A 16,073-nucleotide genomic window follows, 5' to 3' on the forward strand; every position below is an offset into this window, starting at 1 on the left:
AGCATGACTAAAATGCTTACAGCACCCGGTATTCCCAGGCGGTCACCCATCCAAGTACTAACCGGGCCCGAAGTTGCTTAACTTCCGTGATCAGACGAGATCGGGTCTACTCAACCTGGTATGGTAGTAGGTGATTTCAAAAGAATTAAAATGGCGTTTTCAATTCTAATTCGATTGCATAGGAAATTCAAAATCGCAAACAGATGTTATAAAATTAATTGAAATATACAGCATGACTAAAATGCTTACAACACCCGGTATTCCCAGGCGGTCACCCATCCAAGTACTAACCGGGCCCGAGGTTGCTTAACTTCCGAGATCGAACGAGATCGGGTCTACTCAACCTGGTATGGTCGTAGGCAATTTCAAAAGAAAGAAAATGGTCTTTCCACTTCTAATACGATTGCATAGGAAATTCAAAAAAGCAAATAGTTGTTATAAATTTGATTGAAGTACACAGCATGACTAAAATGCTTACAACACCCGGTATTACCAGGCAATCACACATCCAAGTACTAACCGGGCCCGAGGTTGCTTAACTTCCGAGATCGAACGAGATCGGGTCTACTCAACCTGGTATGGTCTTAGGCGATCTCAAAAGAAAGAAAATGGCCTTATGAATTCTAATTCGATTGCATAGGAAATTCAAAAAAACAAATAGTTGCTAAAAATTTAATTGAAATATTCTGCATTACTAAAATGCTTATAACACACGGTATTCCCAGGCGGTCACCCATCCAAGTACTAACCGGGCCCGAGGTTGCTTAACTTCCGAGATCGAACAAGATCGGGTCTACTCAACCTGGTATGGTCGTAGGTGATTTCAAAAGAAAGAAAATGGCCTTTTCAATGCTAATTCGATTGCATAGGAAATTCAAAAAGGCAAACAGAAGTTATAAATATAATTGAAGTATACAGCATGACTAAAACGCTTACAACACCCGGTATTCCCAGGCGGTCACCCATCCAAGTACTAACCGGGCCCGAGGTTGCTTAACTTCCGAGATCGAACGAGATCGGGACTACTCAACCTGGTATGGTCGTAGGCAATTTCAAAAGAAAGAAAATGGCCTTTTCAATTCTAATTCGATTGCATAGGAAATTCAAAAAAGCAAATATTTGCTAAAAATTTAATCGAAATATACAGCATGACTGAAATGCTTACAGCACCCACTCTTCCCAGGCGATCACCCATCCAAGTACTAACATGGCCCGAGGTTGCTTAACTTCGGAGAACGAACGATATCGGGTCTACTCAACCTGGTATGGTCGTAGGCGATTTCAAATGAAATAAAATGGTCTTTCCAATTCTAATTCGATTGCATAGGAAATTCAAAATAGAAAACAGTTGCTATAAATTTAATTGAAATATACAGCATGACTAAAATGCTTACAACACCCGGTATTTCCAGGCGGTCACCCATCCAAGTACTAACCGGGCCCGAGGTTGCTTAATTTCCGAGATCGAACGAGATCGGGTCTATTCAACCTGGTATGGTCGTAGGCAATTTCAAAAGAAAGAAAATGGCCTTTTCAATTCTAATTCCATTGCATAGGAAATTCAAAAAAGCAAAAAGTTGCTAAAACTTTAATCGAAATATACAGCATGACTAAAATGCTTACAGCACCCACTCTTCCCAGGCGATCACCCATCCAAGTACTAACCGGGCCCGAGGTTGCTTGACTTCCGAGATCGAACGAAATCAAGTCTGCTCAACCTGGTATGGTCGTAGGCGATTTCAAAAGAAAGAAAATGTCAATTTCAATTCTATTTCGATTGCATAGGAAATTCAAAAAGCAAATAGTTGATAAAAATTTAATCGAAATATACAGCATGTCTAAAATGCTTATCGCACCCGGTATTACCAGGCAATCACCCATCCAAGTACTAACCGGGCCCGAGGTTGCTTAACTTCCGAGATCGGGTATACTCAACCTGGTATGGTCGTTAATGTTTTCAAATGAAAGAAAATGGCTTTTTTAATTATAATTCGATTGCATGGGAAATTCAAAATCACAAACAGTTGCTTTTAATTTAATTGAAATATACAGCATGACTAAATTGCTTATAACACCCGGTATTCCCAGGCGGTCACCCATCCAAGTACTAACAGGGCCCGAGTTTGCTTAACTTCCGAGATCGAACGAGATCGGGTCTACTCAACCTGGTATGGTCGTAGGTGATTTCAAAAGAAAGAAAATGGCCTTTTCAATTCTAATTCGATTGCATAAGAAATTCAAAACGGCATACAGATGTTATAAATTTAATTGAAGTATACAGCATGACTAAAATGCTTACAACACCCGGTATTCCCAGGCGGTCACCCATCCAAGTACTAACCGGGCCCGAGGTTGCTTAACTTCCGAGATCGAACGAGATCGGGTCTACTCAACCTGGTATGGTCGTAGGCAATTTCAAAAGAAAGAAAATGGCCTTTTCAATTCTAATTCGATTGCATAGGAAATTCAAAAAAGCAAATAGTTGCTAAAAATTTAATGGAAATATACAGCATGACTAAAATGCTTACAGCACCCGGTATTCCCAGGCGGTCACCCATCCAAGTACTAACCGGGCCCGAAGTTGCTTAACTTCCGAGATCAGACGAGATCGGGTCTACTCAACCTGGTATGGTAGTAGGTGATTTCAAAAGAATTAAAATGGCGTTTTCAATTCTAATTCGATTGCATAGGAAATTCAAAATTGCAAACATATGTTATAAATTTAATTGAAATATACAGCATGACTAAAATGCTTACAACACCCGGTATTCCCAGGCGGTCACCCATCCAAGTACTAACCGGGCCCGAGGTTGCTTAACTTCCGAGATCGAACGAGATCGGGTCTACTCAACCTGGTATGGTCGTAGGCAATTTCAAATAAAAGAAAATGGACTTTCCATTTCTAATTCGATTGCATAGGAAATTCAAAAAAGCAAATAGTTGTTATAAATTTGATTGAAATATACAGCATGACTAAAATGCTTACAACACCCGGTATTACCAGGCAATCACCCATCCAAGTACTAACCGGACCCGAGGTTGCTTAACTTCCGAGATCGGGTATACTCAACCTGGTATGGTCGTAGGTATTTTCAAAGGAAAAAAAATGGCTTTTTTAATTATAATTCGATTGTATAGGAAATTCAAAATCACAAACAGTTGCTTTTAATTTAATTGAAATATACAGCATGACTAAATTGCTTATAACACCCGGTATTCCCAGGCGGTCACCCATCCAAGTACTAACCGGGCCCGAAGTTGCTTAACTTCCGAGATCAGACGAGATCGGGTCTACTCAACCTGGTATGGTAGTAGGTGATTTCATAAGAATTAAAATGGCGTTTTCAATTCTAATTCGATTGCATAGGAAATTCAAAATCGCAAACAGATGTTATAAATTTAATTGAAGTATACAGCATGACTAAAATGCTTACAACACCCGGTATTCCCAGGCGGTCACCCATCCAAGTACTAACCGGGCCCGAGGTTGCTTAACTTCCGAGATCGAACGAGATCGGGTCTACTCAACCTGGTATGGTCGTAGGCGATTTCAAATGAAAGAAAATGGCTTTTTCAATTATAATTCGATTGCATAGGACATTCAAAAAATCAAATAGTTGCTATAAATTTGATTGAAAGATACAGCATGACTAAAATGCTTACAACACCCGGTATTACCAGGCAATCACACATCCAAGTACTAACATGGCCCGAGGTTGCTCAACTTCCGAGATCGAACGAGATCAGGTCTACTCAACCTGGTATGGTCGTAGGCGATTTCAAATGAAAGAAAATGGCCTTTTCAAATCTAATTCCATTGCATAGCAAATTCAAAAAAGCAAATAGTTGCTAAAAATTTAATTGAAATATACAGCATGACTAAAATGCTTACAGCACCCGGTATTCCCAGGCGGTCACCCATCCAAGTACTAACCGTGCCCGAAGTTGCTTAACTTCCGAGATCAGACGAGATCGGGTCTACTCAACCTGGTATGGTAGTAGGTGATTTCAAAAGAATTAAAATGGCGTTTTCAATTCTAATTCGATTGCATAGGAAATTCAAAATCGCAAACAGATGTTATAAATTTAATTGAAATATACAGCATGACTAAAATGCTTACAACACCCGGTATTTCCAGGTAGTCACCCATCCAAGTACTAACCGGGCCCGAGACTGCTTAACTTCCGAGATCGGGTCTACTCAACCTGGTATGGTCGTAGGCGATTTCAAATGAAAGAAAATGGCTTTTTTAATTATAATTCGTTTGCATAGGAAATTCAAAATCACAAACAGTTGCTATATATTTATTTGAAATATACAGCATGATTAAATTGCTTACAACACCCGGTATTCCCAGGCGGTCACCCATCCAAGTACTAACCGGGCCCGAGGTTGCTTAACTTCCGAGATCGAACGAGATCGGGTCTACTCAACCTGGTATGGTGGTAGGCAATTTCAAATGAAAGAAAATGACTTTTTCAATTATAATTCGATTGCATAGGAAATTCAAAAACGCAAATAGTTGCTATAATTTTAATTGACATATACAGCATGACTAAAATGCTTACAACACCCGGTATTCCCAGGCGGTCACCCATCCAAATACTAACCGGGACCAAGGTTGCTTAACTTCCGAGATCGGGTCTACTCAACCTGGTATGGTCGTAGGTGATTTCAAATGAAAGAAAATGGCTTTTTTAATTATAATTCGTTTGCATAGGAAATTCAAAATCACAAACAGTTGCTATATATTTAATTGAAATATACAGCATGACTAAATTGCTTACAACACCCGGTATTCCCAGGCGGTCACCCATCCAAGTACTAACCGGGCCCGAGGTTGCTTAACTTCCGAGATCGAACGAGATCAGGTCTACTCAACCTGGTATGGTCGTAGGCGATTTCAAATGAAAGAAAATGGCCTTTTCAATTCTAATTCGATTGCATAGCAAATTCAAAAAAGCAAATATTTGCTAAAAATTAAATTGAAATATACAGCATGACTAAAATGCTTACAGCACCCGGTATTCCCAGGCGGTCACCCATCCAAGTACTAACCGGGCCCGAAGTTGCTTAACTTCCGTGATCAGACGAGATCGGGTCTACTCAACCTGGTATGGTAGTAGGTGATTTCAAAAGAATTAAAATGGCGTTTTCAATTCTAATTCGATTGCATAGGAAATTCAAAATCGCAAACAGATGTTATAAAATTAATTGAAATATACAGCATGACTAAAATGCTTACAACACCCGGTATTCCCAGGCGGTCACCCATCCAAGTACTAACCGGGCCCGAGGTTGCTTAACTTCCGAGATCGAACGAGATCGGGACTACTCAACCTGGTATGGTCGTAGGCAATTTCAAAAGAAAGAAAATGGCCTTTTCAATTCTAATTCGATTGCATAGGAAATTCAAAAAAGCAAATATTTGCTAAAAATTTAATCGAAATATACAGCATGACTGAAATGCTTACAGCACCCACTCTTCCCAGGCGATCACCCATCCAAGTACTAACATGGCCCGAGGTTGCTTAACTTCGGAGAACGAACGATATCGGGTCTACTCAACCTGGTATGGTCGTAGGCGATTTCAAATGAAATAAAATGGTCTTTCCAATTCTAATTCGATTGCATAGGAAATTCAAAATAGAAAACAGTTGCTATAAATTTAATTGAAATATACAGCATGACTAAAATGCTTACAACACCCGGTATTTCCAGGCGGTCACCCATCCAAGTACTAACCGGGCCCGAGGTTGCTTAATTTCCGAGATCGAACGAGATCGGGTCTATTCAACCTGGTATGGTCGTAGGCAATTTCAAAAGAAAGAAAATGGCCTTTTCAATTCTAATTCCATTGCATAGGAAATTCAAAAAAGCAAAAAGTTGCTAAAACTTTAATCGAAATATACAGCATGACTAAAATGCTTACAGCACCCACTCTTCCCAGGCGATCACCCATCCAAGTACTAACCGGGCCCGAGGTTGCTTGACTTCCAAAATCGAACGAAATCAAGTCTGCTCAACCTGGTATGGTCGTAGGCGATTTCAAAAGAAAGAAAATGTCAATTTCAATTCTATTTCGATTGCATAGGAAATTCAAAAAGCAAATAGTTGATAAAAATTTAATCGAAATATACAGCATGTCTAAAATGCTTATCGCACCCGGTATTACCAGGCAATCACCCATCCAAGTACTAACCGGGCCCGAGGTTGCTTAACTTCCGAGATCGGGTATACTCAACCTGGTATGGTCGTTAATGTTTTCAAATGAAAGAAAATGGCTTTTTTAATTATAATTCGATTGCATGGGAAATTCAAAATCACAAACAGTTGCTTTTAATTTAATTGAAATATACAGCATGACTAAATTGCTTATAACACCCGGTATTCCCAGGCGGTCACCCATCCAAGTACTAACAGGGCCCGAGTTTGCTTAACTTCCGAGATCGAACGAGATCGGGTCTACTCAACCTGGTATGGTCGTAGGTGATTTCAAAAGAAAGAAAATGGCCTTTTCAATTTTAATTCGATTGCATAAGAAATTCAAAACGGCATACAGATGTTATAAATTTAATTGAAGTATACAGCATGACTAAAATGCTTACAACACCCGGTATTCCCAGGCGGTCACCCATCCAAGTACTAACCGGGCCCGAGGTTGCTTAACTTCCGAGATCGAACGAGATCGGGTCTACTCAACCTGGTATGGTCGTAGGCAATTTCAAAAGAAAGAAAATGGCCTTTTCAATTCTAATTCGATTGCATAGGAAATTCAAAAAAGCAAATAGTTGCTAAAAATTTAATGGAAATATACAGCATGACTAAAATGCTTACAGCACCCGGTATTCCCAGGCGGTCACCCATCCAAGTACTAACCGGGCCCGAAGTTGCTTAACTTCCGAGATCAGACGAGATCGGGTCTACTCAACCTGGTATGGTAGTAGGTGATTTCAAAAGAATTAAAATGGCGTTTTCAATTCTAATTCGATTGCATAGGAAATTCAAAATTGCAAACATATGTTATAAATTTAATTGAAATATACAGCATGACTAAAATGCTTACAACACCCGGTATTCCCAGGCGGTCACCCATCCAAGTACTAACCGGGCCCGAGGTTGCTTAACTTCCGAGATCGAACGAGATCGGGTCTACTCAACCTGGTATGGTCGTAGGCAATTTCAAATAAAAGAAAATGGACTTTCCATTTCTAATTCGATTGCATAGGAAATTCAAAAAAGCAAATAGTTGTTATAAATTTGATTGAAATATACAGCATGACTAAAATGCTTACAACACCCGGTATTACCAGGCAATCACCCATCCAAGTACTAACCGGACCCGAGGTTGCTTAACTTCCGAGATCGGGTATACTCAACCTGGTATGGTCGTAGGTATTTTCAAAGGAAAAAAAATGGCTTTTTTAATTATAATTCGATTGTATAGGAAATTCAAAATCACAAACAGTTGCTTTTAATTTAATTGAAATATACAGCATGACTAAATTGCTTATAACACCCGGTATTCCCAGGCGGTCACCCATCCTAGTACTAACCGGGCCCGAAGTTGCTTAACTTCCGAGATCAGACGAGATCGGGTCTACTCAACCTGGTATGGTCGTAGGCGATTTCAAATGAAAGAAAATGGCTTTTTCAATTATAATTCGATTGCATAGGACATTCAAAAAATCAAATAGTTGCTATAAATTTGATTGAAAGATACAGCATGACTAAAATGCTTACAACACCCGGTATTACCAGGCAATCACACATCCAAGTACTAACATGGCCCGAGGTTGCTCAACTTCCGAGATCGAACGAGATCAGGTCTACTCAACCTGGTATGGTCGTAGGCGATTTCAAATGAAAGAAAATGGCCTTTTCAAATCTAATTCCATTGCATAGCAAATTCAAAAAAGCAAATAGTTGCTAAAAATTTAATTGAAATATACAGCATGACTAAAATGCTTACAGCACCCGGTATTCCCAGGCGGTCACCCATCCAAGTACTAACCGTGCCCGAAGTTGCTTAACTTCCGAGATCAGACGAGATCGGGTCTACTCAACCTGGTATGGTAGTAGGTGATTTCAAAAGAATTAAAATGGCGTTTTCAATTCTAATTCGATTGCATAGGAAATTCAAAATCGCAAACAGATGTTATAAATTTAATTGAAATATACAGCATGACTAAAATGCTTACAACACCCGGTATTTCCAGGTAGTCACCCATCCAAGTACTAACCGGGCCCGAGACTGCTTAACTTCCGAGATCGGGTCTACTCAACCTGGTATGGTCGTAGGCGATTTCAAATGAAAGAAAATGGCTTTTTTAATTATAATTCGTTTGCATAGGAAATTCAAAATCACAAACAGTTGCTATATATTTATTTGAAATATACAGCATGATTAAATTGCTTACAACACCCGGTATTCCCAGGCGGTCACCCATCCAAGTACTAACCGGGCCCGAGGTTGCTTAACTTCCGAGATCGAACGAGATCGGGTCTACTCAACCTGGTATGGTGGTAGGCAATTTCAAATGAAAGAAAATGACTTTTTCAATTATAATTCGATTGCATAGGAAATTCAAAAACGCAAATAGTTGCTATAATTTTAATTGACATATACAGCATGACTAAAATGCTTACAACACCCGGTATTCCCAGGCGGTCACCCATCCAAATACTAACCGGGACCAAGGTTGCTTAACTTCCGAGATCGGGTCTACTCAACCTGGTATGGTCGTAGGTGATTTCAAATGAAAGAAAATGGCTTTTTTAATTATAATTCGTTTGCATAGGAAATTCAAAATCACAAACAGTTGCTATATATTTAATTGAAATATACAGCATGACTAAATTGCTTACAACACCCGGTATTCCCAGGCGGTCACCCATCCAAGTACTAACCGGGCCCGAGGTTGCTTAACTTCCGAGATCGAACGAGATCAGGTCTACTCAACCTGGTATGGTCGTAGGCGATTTCAAATGAAAGAAAATGGCCTTTTCAATTCTAATTCGATTGCATAGCAAATTCAAAAAAGCAAATATTTGCTAAAAATTAAATTGAAATATACAGCATGACTAAAATGCTTACAGCACCCGGTATTCCCAGGCGGTCACCCATCCAAGTACTAACCGGGCCCGAAGTTGCTTAACTTCCGTGATCAGACGAGATCGGGTCTACTCAACCTGGTATGGTAGTAGGTGATTTCAAAAGAATTAAAATGGCGTTTTCAATTCTAATTCGATTGCATAGGAAATTCAAAATCACAAACAGTTGCTATATATTTAATTGAAATATACAGCATGACTAAAATGCTTACAACACCCGGTATTCCCAGGCGGTCACCCATCCAAGTACTAACATGGCCCGAGGTTGCTTAACTTCGGAGAACGAACGATATCGGGTCTACTCAACCTGGTATGGTCGTAGGTGATTTCAAATGAAAGAAAATGGTCTTTCCAATTCTAATTCGATTGCATAGGAAATTCAAAAAAGAAAACAGTTGCTATAAGTTTAATTGAAATATACAGCATGACTATAATGCTTACAACACCCGGTATTTCCAGGCGGTCACCCATCCAAGTACTAACCGGGCCCGAGGTTGCTTAATTTCCGAGATCGAACGAGATCGGGTCTACTCAACCTGGTATGGTCGTAGGCAATTTCAAAAGAAAGAAAATGGCCTTTTCAATTCTAATTCCATAGCATAGGAAATTCAAAAAAGCAAATAGTTGCTAAAACTTTAATCGAAATATACAGCATGACTAAAATGCTTACAGCACCAACTCTTCCCAGGCGATCACCCATCCAAGTACTAACCGGGCCCGAGGTTGCTTGACTTCCGAGATCGAACGAAATCAAGTCTGCTCAACCTGGTATGGTCGTAGGCGATTTCAAAAGAAAGAAAATGTCAATTTCAATTCTATTTCGATTGCATAGGAAATTCAAAAAGCAAATAGTTGATAAAAATTTAATCGAAATATACAGCATGTCTAAAATGCTTATCGCACCCGGTATTACCAGGCAATCACCCATCCAAGTACTAACCGGGCCCGAGGTTGCTTAACTTCCGAGATCGGGTATACTCAACCTGGTATGGTCGTTAATGTTTTCAAATGAAAGAAAATGGCTTTTTTAATTATAATTCGATTGCATGGGAAATTCAAAATCACAAACAGTTGCTTTTAATTTAATTGAAATATACAGCATGACTAAATTGCTTATAACACCCGGTATTCCCAGGCGGTCACCCATCCAAGTACTAACAGGGCCCGAGTTTGCTTAACTTCCGAGATCGAACGAGATCGGGTCTACTCAACCTGGTATGGTCGTAGGTGATTTCAAAAGAAAGAAAATGGCCTTTTCAATTCTAATTCGATTGCATAAGAAATTCAAAACGGCATACAGATGTTATAAATTTAATTGAAGTATACAGCATGACTAAAATGCTTACAACACCCGGTATTCCCAGGCGGTCACCCATCCAAGTACTAACCGGGCCCGAGGTTGCTTAACTTCCGAGATCGAACGAGATCGGGTCTACTCAACCTGGTATGGTCGTAGGCAATTTCAAAAGAAAGAAAATGGCCTTTTCAATTCTAATTCGATTGCATAGGAAATTCAAAAAAGCAAATAGTTGCTAAAAATTTAATGGAAATATACAGCATGACTAAAATGCTTACAGCACCCGGTATTCCCAGGCGGTCACCCATCCAAGTACTAACCGGGCCCGAAGTTGCTTAACTTCCGAGATCAGACGAGATCGGGTCTACTCAACCTGGTATGGTAGTAGGTGATTTCAAAAGAACTAAAATGGCGTTTTCAATTCTAATTCGATTGCATAGGAAATTCAAAATTGCAAACATATGTTATAAATTTAATTGAAATATACAGCATGACTAAAATGCTTACAACACCCGGTATTCCCAGGCGGTCACCCATCCAAGTACTAACCGGGCCCGAGGTTGCTTAACTTCCGAGATCGAACGAGATCGGGTCTACTCAACCTGGTATGGTCGTAGGCAATTTCAAATAAAAGAAAATGGACTTTCCATTTCTAATTCGATTGCATAGGAAATTCAAAAAAGCAAATAGTTGTTATAAATTTGATTGAAATATACAGCATGACTAAAATGCTTACAACACCCGGTATTACCAGGCAATCACCCATCCAAGTACTAACCGGACCCGAGGTTGCTTAACTTCCGAGATCGGGTATACTCAACCTGGTATGGTCGTAGGTATTTTCAAAGGAAAAAAAATGGCTTTTTTAATTATAATTCGATTGTATAGGAAATTCAAAATCACAAACAGTTGCTTTTAATTTAATTGAAATATACAGCATGACTAAATTGCTTATAACACCCGGTATTCCCAGGCGGTCACCCATCCTAGTACTAACCGGGCCCGAAGTTGCTTAACTTCCGAGATCAGACGAGATCGGGTCTACTCAACCTGGTATGGTAGTAGGTGATTTCAAAAGAATTAAAATGGCGTTTTCAATTCTAATTCGATTGCATAGGAAATTCAAAATCGCAAACAGTTGCTATAAGTTTAATTGAAAGATACAGCATGACTAAAATGCTTACAACACCCGGTATTTCCAGGCGGTCACCCATCCAAGTACTAACCGGGCCCGAGGTTGCTTAATTTCCGAGATCAAACGAGATCGGGTCTACTCAACCTGGTATGGTCGTAGGCAATTTCAAAAGAAAGAAAATGGCCTTTTCAATTCTAATTCGATTGCATAGGAAATTCAAAAAAGCAAATAGTTGCTAAAAATTTAATCGAAATATACAGCATGACTAAAATGCTTACAGCACCCACTATTCCCAGGCGATCACCCATCCAAGTACTAACCGTGCCCGAGGTTGCTTAACTTCGGAGAACGAACGAGATCGCGTCTACTCAACCTGGTATGGTCGTAGGCAATTTCAAAAGAACTAAAATGGCTTTTTCATTTATAATTCGATTGCATAGGAAATTCAAAAACGCAAATAGTTGCTATAAATTTAATTGAAATATACAGCATGTCTAAAATGCTTATCGCACCCGGTATTCCCAGGCAATCACCCATCCAAGTACTAACCGGGCCCGAAGTTGCTTAACTTCCGAGATCAGACGAGATCGGGTCTACTCAACCTGGTATGGTAGTAGGTGATTTCAAAAGAATTAAAATGGCGTTTTCAATTCTAATTCGATTGCATAGGAAATTCAAAATCGCAAACATATGTTATAAATTTAATTGAAATATACAGCATGATTAAAATGCTTACAACACCCGGTATTCCCAGGCGGTCACCCATCCAAGTAATAACCGGGCCCGAGGTTGCTTAACTTCCGAGATCGAACGAGATCGGGTCTACTCAACCTGGTATGGTCGTAGGCAATTTCAAAAGAAAGAAAATGGTCTTTCCACTTCTAATTCGATTGCATAGGAAATTCAAAAAAGCAAATAGTTGTTATAAATTTGATTGAAATATACAGCATGACTAAAATGCTTACAACACCCGGTATTACCAGGCAATCACACATCCAAGTACTAACCGGTCCCGAGGTTGCTTAACTTCCGAGATCGAACGAGATCGGGTCTACTCAACCTGGTATGGTCGAAGGCGATCTCAAATGAAAGAAAATGGCCTTATGAATTCTAATTCGATTGCATAGGAAATTCAAAAAGGCAAACAGATGTTATAAATATAATTGAAGTATACAGCATGACTAAATTGCTTACAACACCCGGTATTCCCAGGCGGTCACCCATCCAAGTACTAACCGGGCCCGAGGTTGCTTAACTTCCGAGATCGAACGAGATCGGGTCTACTCAACCTGGTATGGTAGTAGGCAATTTCAAAAGAAAGAAAATGGCCTTTTCAATTCTAATTCGATTGCATAGGAAATTCAAAAAAGCAAATATTTGCTAAAAATTTAATCGAAATATACAGCATGACTAAAATGCTTACAGCACCCTCTCTTCCCAGGCGATCACCCATCCAAGTACTAACATGGCCCGAGGTTGCTTAACTTCGGAGAACGAACGATATCGGGTCTACTCAACCTGGTATGGTCGTAGGCGATTTCAAATGAAAGAAAATTGTCTTTCCAATTCTAATTCGATTGCATAGGAAATTCAAAAAAGAAAACAGTTGCTATAAGTTTAATTGAAATATACAGCATGACTAAAATGCTTACAACACCCGGTATTTCCAGGCGGTCACCCATCCAAGTACTAACCGGGCCCAAGTTTACTTAATTTCCGAGATCGAACGAGATCGGGTTTACTCAACCTGGTATGGTCGTAGGCAATTTCAAAAGAAAGAAAATGGCCTTTTCAATTCTAATTCCATTGCATAGCAAATTCAAAAAAGCAAATAGTTGCTAAAAATTTAATCGAAATATACAGCATGACTAAAATGCTTACAGCACCCACTATTCCCAGGCGGTCACCCATACAAGTACTAACCGGGCCCGAAGTTGCTTAACTTCCGAGATCAGACGAGATCGGGTCTACTCAACCTGGTATGGTCGTAGGCAATTTCAAAAGAAACAAAATGGCCTTTTCAATTCTAATTCGATTGCATAGGAAATTCAAAATCGCAAACATATGTTATAAATTTAATTGAAATATACAGCATGACTAAAATGCTTACAACACCCGGTATTCCCAGGCGGTCACCCTTCCAAGTACTAACCGGGCCCGAGAATGCTTAACTTCCGAGATCGAACGAGATCGGGTCTACTCAACCTGGTATGGTCGTAGGCGATCTCAAAAGAAAGAAAATGGCCTTATGAATTCTAATTCGATTGCATAGGAAATTCAAAAAAGCAACAAGTTACTATAAATTTAATTGAAATATACAGCATGACTAAAATGCTTATAACACACGGTATTCCCAGGCGGTCACCCATCCAAGTACTAACCGGGCCCGAGGTTGCTTGACTTCCGAGATCGAAAAAGATCGGGACTACTCAACCTGGTATGGTCGTAGGTGATTTCAAAGGAAAGAAAATGGCCTTTTCAATGTTTATTCGATTGCATAGGAAATTCAAAAAGGCAAACAGATGTTATAAATTTAATTGAAGTATACAGCATGACTAAAATGCTTACAACACCCGGTATTCCCAGGCGGTCACTCGTCCAAGTACTAACCGGGCCCGAGGTTGATTAACTTCCGAGATCGAACGAGATCGGGACTACTCAACCTGGTATGGTCGTAGGCGATTTCAAAAGAAAGTAAATGGCTTTTTCAATTCTAATTCGATTGCATAAGAAATTCAAAAAAGCAAATATTTGCAAGAAATTTAATCGAAATATACAGCATGACTAAAATGCTTACAGCACCCATTATTCCCAGGCGATCACCCATCCAAGTACTAACCGGGCCCGAGGTTGCTTAACTTCGGAGAACGAACGATATCGGGTCTACTCAACCTGGTATGGTCGTAGGCGATTTCAAATGAAAGAAAATGGTCTTTCCAATTCTAATTCGATTGCATAGGAAATTCAAAAAAGAAAACAGTTGCTACAAGTTTAATTGAATTATACAGCATGACTAAAATGCTTACAACACCCGGTATTTCCAGGCGGTCACCCATCCAAGTACTAACCGGGCCCGAGGTTGCTTAACTTCCGAGATCGAACGAGATCGGGTCTACTCAACCTGGTATGGTCGTAGACAATTTCAAATGAAAGAAAATGGCCTTTTCAGTTCTAATTCGATTGCATAGGAAATTCAAAAAAGCAAATAGTTACTATAAATTTAATTGAAATATACAGAATGACTAAAATGCTTACAACACCCTGTAATCCCAGGCGGTCAACCATCCAAGTACTAACCGGGCCCGAGGTTGCTTGACTTCCGAGATCGAACGAAATCAAGTCTGCTCAACCTGGTATGGTCGTAGGCGATTTCAAATGAAAGAAAATGGTCTTTCCAATTCTATTTCGATTGCATAGGAAATTCAAAAAAGCAAATAGTTGATAAAAATTTAATTGAAATATACAGCATGTCTAAAATGCTTATTGCACCCGGTATTCCCAGGCAATCACCCATCCAAGTACTAACCGGACCCGAGGTTGCTTAACTTACGAGATCGGATATACTCAACCTGGTATGGTCGTAGGTGTTTTCAAAGGAAAGAAAATGGCTTTTTTAATTATAATTCGATTGCATAGGAAATTCAAAATCACAAACAGTTGCTTTTAATTTAATTTAAATTTACAGCATGACTAAATTGCTTATAACACCCGGTATTCCCAGGCGGTCACCCATCCAAGTACTAACAGGGCCCGAGGTTGCTTAACTTCCGAGATCGAACGAGATCAGGTCTACTCAACCTGGTATGGTCGTAGGTGATTTCAAATGAAAGAAAATGACCTTTTCAATTCTAATTCGATTGCATAAGAAATTCAAAAAGGCAAACAGATGTTATAAATTTAATTGAAGTATACAGCATGACTAAAATGCTTACAGCACCCGGTATTTCCAGGCGGTCACCCATCCAAGTACTAACCGGGCCCGAGGTTGCTTAACTTCCGAGATCGAACGAGATCGGGTCTACTAAACCTGGTATGGTCGTAGGCGATTTCAAATGAAAGAAAATGGTCTTTCCAATTCTAATTCGATTGCATAGGAAATTCAAAAAAGAAAACAGTTGCTATAAGTTTAATTGAAATATACAGCATGACTAAAATGCTTACAACACACGGTATTTCCAGGCGGTCACCCATCCAAGTACTAACCGGGCCCGAGGTTACTTAATTTCCGAGATCGAACGAGATCGGGTCTACTCAACCTGGTATGGTCGTAGGCAATTTCAAAAGAAAGAAAATGGCCTTTTCAATTCTAATTCCATTGCATAGGAAATTCAAAAAAGCAAATAGTTGCTAAAAATTTAATCGAAATATAAAGCATGACTAAAATGCTTACAGCACCCACTATTCCCAGGCGATCACCCATCCAAGTACTAACAGGGCCCGAGGTTGCTTAACTTCCGAGATCGAACGAAATCAAGTCTGCTCGACCTGGTATGGTCGTAGGCGATTTCAAACGAAAGAAAATGGCA

The 16,073-nt window shown here is 39.6% G+C and overlaps 25 non-coding genes and 42 pseudogenes across 25 annotated transcripts; all 67 read right to left on the reverse strand.

Annotated features, from left to right (window-relative positions):
• Positions 1–13: 13 nt before the first annotated feature.
• Positions 14–132, reverse strand: LOC143456488 (5S ribosomal RNA; annotated as a pseudogene).
• Positions 133–242: 110 nt separating this feature from the next.
• Positions 243–361, reverse strand: LOC143454343 (5S ribosomal RNA). The gene has a single exon (XR_013115972.1). It is a non-coding gene; the product is annotated as a 5S ribosomal RNA (ribosomal RNA).
• Positions 362–471: 110 nt separating this feature from the next.
• On the reverse strand, positions 472–590 carry LOC143456732 (5S ribosomal RNA; annotated as a pseudogene).
• A 110-nt stretch (positions 591–700) lies between these two features.
• On the reverse strand, positions 701–819 carry LOC143456282 (5S ribosomal RNA; annotated as a pseudogene).
• A 110-nt stretch (positions 820–929) lies between these two features.
• LOC143453693 (5S ribosomal RNA) lies at positions 930–1,048 on the reverse strand. The gene has a single exon (XR_013115350.1). It is a non-coding gene; the product is annotated as a 5S ribosomal RNA (ribosomal RNA).
• Positions 1,049–1,158: 110 nt separating this feature from the next.
• On the reverse strand, positions 1,159–1,277 carry LOC143457273 (5S ribosomal RNA; annotated as a pseudogene).
• Positions 1,278–1,387: 110 nt separating this feature from the next.
• LOC143453581 (5S ribosomal RNA) lies at positions 1,388–1,506 on the reverse strand. The gene has a single exon (XR_013115241.1). It is a non-coding gene; the product is annotated as a 5S ribosomal RNA (ribosomal RNA).
• A 110-nt stretch (positions 1,507–1,616) lies between these two features.
• LOC143456964 (5S ribosomal RNA) lies at positions 1,617–1,735 on the reverse strand (annotated as a pseudogene).
• Positions 1,736–2,063: 328 nt separating this feature from the next.
• Positions 2,064–2,182, reverse strand: LOC143456285 (5S ribosomal RNA; annotated as a pseudogene).
• A 110-nt stretch (positions 2,183–2,292) lies between these two features.
• LOC143454355 (5S ribosomal RNA) lies at positions 2,293–2,411 on the reverse strand. The gene has a single exon (XR_013115983.1). It is a non-coding gene; the product is annotated as a 5S ribosomal RNA (ribosomal RNA).
• Positions 2,412–2,521: 110 nt separating this feature from the next.
• Positions 2,522–2,640, reverse strand: LOC143455665 (5S ribosomal RNA; annotated as a pseudogene).
• A 110-nt stretch (positions 2,641–2,750) lies between these two features.
• Positions 2,751–2,869, reverse strand: LOC143454367 (5S ribosomal RNA). Its single transcript, XR_013115994.1, has one exon. It is a non-coding gene; the product is annotated as a 5S ribosomal RNA (ribosomal RNA).
• Positions 2,870–2,979: 110 nt separating this feature from the next.
• LOC143457319 (5S ribosomal RNA) lies at positions 2,980–3,088 on the reverse strand (annotated as a pseudogene).
• A 110-nt stretch (positions 3,089–3,198) lies between these two features.
• LOC143455813 (5S ribosomal RNA) lies at positions 3,199–3,317 on the reverse strand (annotated as a pseudogene).
• Positions 3,318–3,427: 110 nt separating this feature from the next.
• Positions 3,428–3,546, reverse strand: LOC143454379 (5S ribosomal RNA). Its single transcript, XR_013116005.1, has one exon. It is a non-coding gene; the product is annotated as a 5S ribosomal RNA (ribosomal RNA).
• Positions 3,547–3,656: 110 nt separating this feature from the next.
• Positions 3,657–3,775, reverse strand: LOC143457146 (5S ribosomal RNA; annotated as a pseudogene).
• Positions 3,776–3,885: 110 nt separating this feature from the next.
• On the reverse strand, positions 3,886–4,004 carry LOC143456398 (5S ribosomal RNA; annotated as a pseudogene).
• A 110-nt stretch (positions 4,005–4,114) lies between these two features.
• Positions 4,115–4,223, reverse strand: LOC143457154 (5S ribosomal RNA; annotated as a pseudogene).
• Positions 4,224–4,333: 110 nt separating this feature from the next.
• LOC143454290 (5S ribosomal RNA) lies at positions 4,334–4,452 on the reverse strand. Its single transcript, XR_013115922.1, has one exon. It is a non-coding gene; the product is annotated as a 5S ribosomal RNA (ribosomal RNA).
• Positions 4,453–4,562: 110 nt separating this feature from the next.
• On the reverse strand, positions 4,563–4,671 carry LOC143457104 (5S ribosomal RNA; annotated as a pseudogene).
• A 110-nt stretch (positions 4,672–4,781) lies between these two features.
• LOC143453665 (5S ribosomal RNA) lies at positions 4,782–4,900 on the reverse strand. Its single transcript, XR_013115324.1, has one exon. It is a non-coding gene; the product is annotated as a 5S ribosomal RNA (ribosomal RNA).
• A 110-nt stretch (positions 4,901–5,010) lies between these two features.
• On the reverse strand, positions 5,011–5,129 carry LOC143456489 (5S ribosomal RNA; annotated as a pseudogene).
• A 110-nt stretch (positions 5,130–5,239) lies between these two features.
• LOC143453602 (5S ribosomal RNA) lies at positions 5,240–5,358 on the reverse strand. The gene has a single exon (XR_013115262.1). It is a non-coding gene; the product is annotated as a 5S ribosomal RNA (ribosomal RNA).
• A 110-nt stretch (positions 5,359–5,468) lies between these two features.
• LOC143457274 (5S ribosomal RNA) lies at positions 5,469–5,587 on the reverse strand (annotated as a pseudogene).
• A 110-nt stretch (positions 5,588–5,697) lies between these two features.
• Positions 5,698–5,816, reverse strand: LOC143453583 (5S ribosomal RNA). Its single transcript, XR_013115243.1, has one exon. It is a non-coding gene; the product is annotated as a 5S ribosomal RNA (ribosomal RNA).
• Positions 5,817–5,926: 110 nt separating this feature from the next.
• On the reverse strand, positions 5,927–6,045 carry LOC143457296 (5S ribosomal RNA; annotated as a pseudogene).
• A 328-nt stretch (positions 6,046–6,373) lies between these two features.
• On the reverse strand, positions 6,374–6,492 carry LOC143456286 (5S ribosomal RNA; annotated as a pseudogene).
• A 110-nt stretch (positions 6,493–6,602) lies between these two features.
• On the reverse strand, positions 6,603–6,721 carry LOC143454390 (5S ribosomal RNA). The gene has a single exon (XR_013116016.1). It is a non-coding gene; the product is annotated as a 5S ribosomal RNA (ribosomal RNA).
• Positions 6,722–6,831: 110 nt separating this feature from the next.
• LOC143455666 (5S ribosomal RNA) lies at positions 6,832–6,950 on the reverse strand (annotated as a pseudogene).
• A 110-nt stretch (positions 6,951–7,060) lies between these two features.
• Positions 7,061–7,179, reverse strand: LOC143454402 (5S ribosomal RNA). Its single transcript, XR_013116027.1, has one exon. It is a non-coding gene; the product is annotated as a 5S ribosomal RNA (ribosomal RNA).
• A 110-nt stretch (positions 7,180–7,289) lies between these two features.
• Positions 7,290–7,398, reverse strand: LOC143457320 (5S ribosomal RNA; annotated as a pseudogene).
• Positions 7,399–7,508: 110 nt separating this feature from the next.
• LOC143454515 (5S ribosomal RNA) lies at positions 7,509–7,627 on the reverse strand. The gene has a single exon (XR_013116134.1). It is a non-coding gene; the product is annotated as a 5S ribosomal RNA (ribosomal RNA).
• A 110-nt stretch (positions 7,628–7,737) lies between these two features.
• Positions 7,738–7,856, reverse strand: LOC143457147 (5S ribosomal RNA; annotated as a pseudogene).
• A 110-nt stretch (positions 7,857–7,966) lies between these two features.
• LOC143456399 (5S ribosomal RNA) lies at positions 7,967–8,085 on the reverse strand (annotated as a pseudogene).
• A 110-nt stretch (positions 8,086–8,195) lies between these two features.
• LOC143457156 (5S ribosomal RNA) lies at positions 8,196–8,304 on the reverse strand (annotated as a pseudogene).
• A 110-nt stretch (positions 8,305–8,414) lies between these two features.
• Positions 8,415–8,533, reverse strand: LOC143454291 (5S ribosomal RNA). Its single transcript, XR_013115923.1, has one exon. It is a non-coding gene; the product is annotated as a 5S ribosomal RNA (ribosomal RNA).
• Positions 8,534–8,643: 110 nt separating this feature from the next.
• LOC143457105 (5S ribosomal RNA) lies at positions 8,644–8,752 on the reverse strand (annotated as a pseudogene).
• Positions 8,753–8,862: 110 nt separating this feature from the next.
• Positions 8,863–8,981, reverse strand: LOC143453666 (5S ribosomal RNA). Its single transcript, XR_013115325.1, has one exon. It is a non-coding gene; the product is annotated as a 5S ribosomal RNA (ribosomal RNA).
• A 110-nt stretch (positions 8,982–9,091) lies between these two features.
• Positions 9,092–9,210, reverse strand: LOC143456491 (5S ribosomal RNA; annotated as a pseudogene).
• Positions 9,211–9,320: 110 nt separating this feature from the next.
• Positions 9,321–9,439, reverse strand: LOC143456965 (5S ribosomal RNA; annotated as a pseudogene).
• Positions 9,440–9,549: 110 nt separating this feature from the next.
• On the reverse strand, positions 9,550–9,668 carry LOC143454041 (5S ribosomal RNA). Its single transcript, XR_013115684.1, has one exon. It is a non-coding gene; the product is annotated as a 5S ribosomal RNA (ribosomal RNA).
• A 110-nt stretch (positions 9,669–9,778) lies between these two features.
• LOC143456924 (5S ribosomal RNA) lies at positions 9,779–9,897 on the reverse strand (annotated as a pseudogene).
• Positions 9,898–10,225: 328 nt separating this feature from the next.
• On the reverse strand, positions 10,226–10,344 carry LOC143456287 (5S ribosomal RNA; annotated as a pseudogene).
• A 110-nt stretch (positions 10,345–10,454) lies between these two features.
• LOC143454413 (5S ribosomal RNA) lies at positions 10,455–10,573 on the reverse strand. The gene has a single exon (XR_013116038.1). It is a non-coding gene; the product is annotated as a 5S ribosomal RNA (ribosomal RNA).
• A 110-nt stretch (positions 10,574–10,683) lies between these two features.
• Positions 10,684–10,802, reverse strand: LOC143455667 (5S ribosomal RNA; annotated as a pseudogene).
• Positions 10,803–10,912: 110 nt separating this feature from the next.
• Positions 10,913–11,031, reverse strand: LOC143454425 (5S ribosomal RNA). Its single transcript, XR_013116049.1, has one exon. It is a non-coding gene; the product is annotated as a 5S ribosomal RNA (ribosomal RNA).
• Positions 11,032–11,141: 110 nt separating this feature from the next.
• On the reverse strand, positions 11,142–11,250 carry LOC143457321 (5S ribosomal RNA; annotated as a pseudogene).
• A 110-nt stretch (positions 11,251–11,360) lies between these two features.
• On the reverse strand, positions 11,361–11,479 carry LOC143455693 (5S ribosomal RNA; annotated as a pseudogene).
• Positions 11,480–11,589: 110 nt separating this feature from the next.
• LOC143454205 (5S ribosomal RNA) lies at positions 11,590–11,708 on the reverse strand. Its single transcript, XR_013115840.1, has one exon. It is a non-coding gene; the product is annotated as a 5S ribosomal RNA (ribosomal RNA).
• A 110-nt stretch (positions 11,709–11,818) lies between these two features.
• LOC143457307 (5S ribosomal RNA) lies at positions 11,819–11,937 on the reverse strand (annotated as a pseudogene).
• A 110-nt stretch (positions 11,938–12,047) lies between these two features.
• LOC143456912 (5S ribosomal RNA) lies at positions 12,048–12,166 on the reverse strand (annotated as a pseudogene).
• Positions 12,167–12,276: 110 nt separating this feature from the next.
• On the reverse strand, positions 12,277–12,395 carry LOC143454200 (5S ribosomal RNA). Its single transcript, XR_013115835.1, has one exon. It is a non-coding gene; the product is annotated as a 5S ribosomal RNA (ribosomal RNA).
• A 110-nt stretch (positions 12,396–12,505) lies between these two features.
• Positions 12,506–12,624, reverse strand: LOC143456988 (5S ribosomal RNA; annotated as a pseudogene).
• Positions 12,625–12,734: 110 nt separating this feature from the next.
• Positions 12,735–12,853, reverse strand: LOC143453866 (5S ribosomal RNA). Its single transcript, XR_013115516.1, has one exon. It is a non-coding gene; the product is annotated as a 5S ribosomal RNA (ribosomal RNA).
• Positions 12,854–12,963: 110 nt separating this feature from the next.
• Positions 12,964–13,082, reverse strand: LOC143457181 (5S ribosomal RNA; annotated as a pseudogene).
• Positions 13,083–13,192: 110 nt separating this feature from the next.
• Positions 13,193–13,311, reverse strand: LOC143455170 (5S ribosomal RNA). The gene has a single exon (XR_013116760.1). It is a non-coding gene; the product is annotated as a 5S ribosomal RNA (ribosomal RNA).
• Positions 13,312–13,421: 110 nt separating this feature from the next.
• Positions 13,422–13,540, reverse strand: LOC143456169 (5S ribosomal RNA; annotated as a pseudogene).
• A 110-nt stretch (positions 13,541–13,650) lies between these two features.
• Positions 13,651–13,769, reverse strand: LOC143454850 (5S ribosomal RNA). The gene has a single exon (XR_013116455.1). It is a non-coding gene; the product is annotated as a 5S ribosomal RNA (ribosomal RNA).
• A 110-nt stretch (positions 13,770–13,879) lies between these two features.
• Positions 13,880–13,998, reverse strand: LOC143456915 (5S ribosomal RNA; annotated as a pseudogene).
• A 110-nt stretch (positions 13,999–14,108) lies between these two features.
• Positions 14,109–14,227, reverse strand: LOC143455911 (5S ribosomal RNA; annotated as a pseudogene).
• A 110-nt stretch (positions 14,228–14,337) lies between these two features.
• LOC143457233 (5S ribosomal RNA) lies at positions 14,338–14,456 on the reverse strand (annotated as a pseudogene).
• A 110-nt stretch (positions 14,457–14,566) lies between these two features.
• Positions 14,567–14,685, reverse strand: LOC143454439 (5S ribosomal RNA). The gene has a single exon (XR_013116062.1). It is a non-coding gene; the product is annotated as a 5S ribosomal RNA (ribosomal RNA).
• A 110-nt stretch (positions 14,686–14,795) lies between these two features.
• LOC143457075 (5S ribosomal RNA) lies at positions 14,796–14,914 on the reverse strand (annotated as a pseudogene).
• Positions 14,915–15,243: 329 nt separating this feature from the next.
• LOC143456165 (5S ribosomal RNA) lies at positions 15,244–15,362 on the reverse strand (annotated as a pseudogene).
• A 110-nt stretch (positions 15,363–15,472) lies between these two features.
• LOC143455197 (5S ribosomal RNA) lies at positions 15,473–15,591 on the reverse strand. The gene has a single exon (XR_013116785.1). It is a non-coding gene; the product is annotated as a 5S ribosomal RNA (ribosomal RNA).
• A 110-nt stretch (positions 15,592–15,701) lies between these two features.
• On the reverse strand, positions 15,702–15,820 carry LOC143455615 (5S ribosomal RNA; annotated as a pseudogene).
• Positions 15,821–15,930: 110 nt separating this feature from the next.
• LOC143457151 (5S ribosomal RNA) lies at positions 15,931–16,049 on the reverse strand (annotated as a pseudogene).
• Positions 16,050–16,073: the final 24 nt, after the last annotated feature.

This window comes from Clavelina lepadiformis, chromosome 4 (assembly GCF_947623445.1).
Source record: "Clavelina lepadiformis chromosome 4, kaClaLepa1.1, whole genome shotgun sequence".
Lineage (NCBI taxonomy): Eukaryota > Metazoa > Chordata > Ascidiacea > Aplousobranchia > Clavelinidae > Clavelina > Clavelina lepadiformis.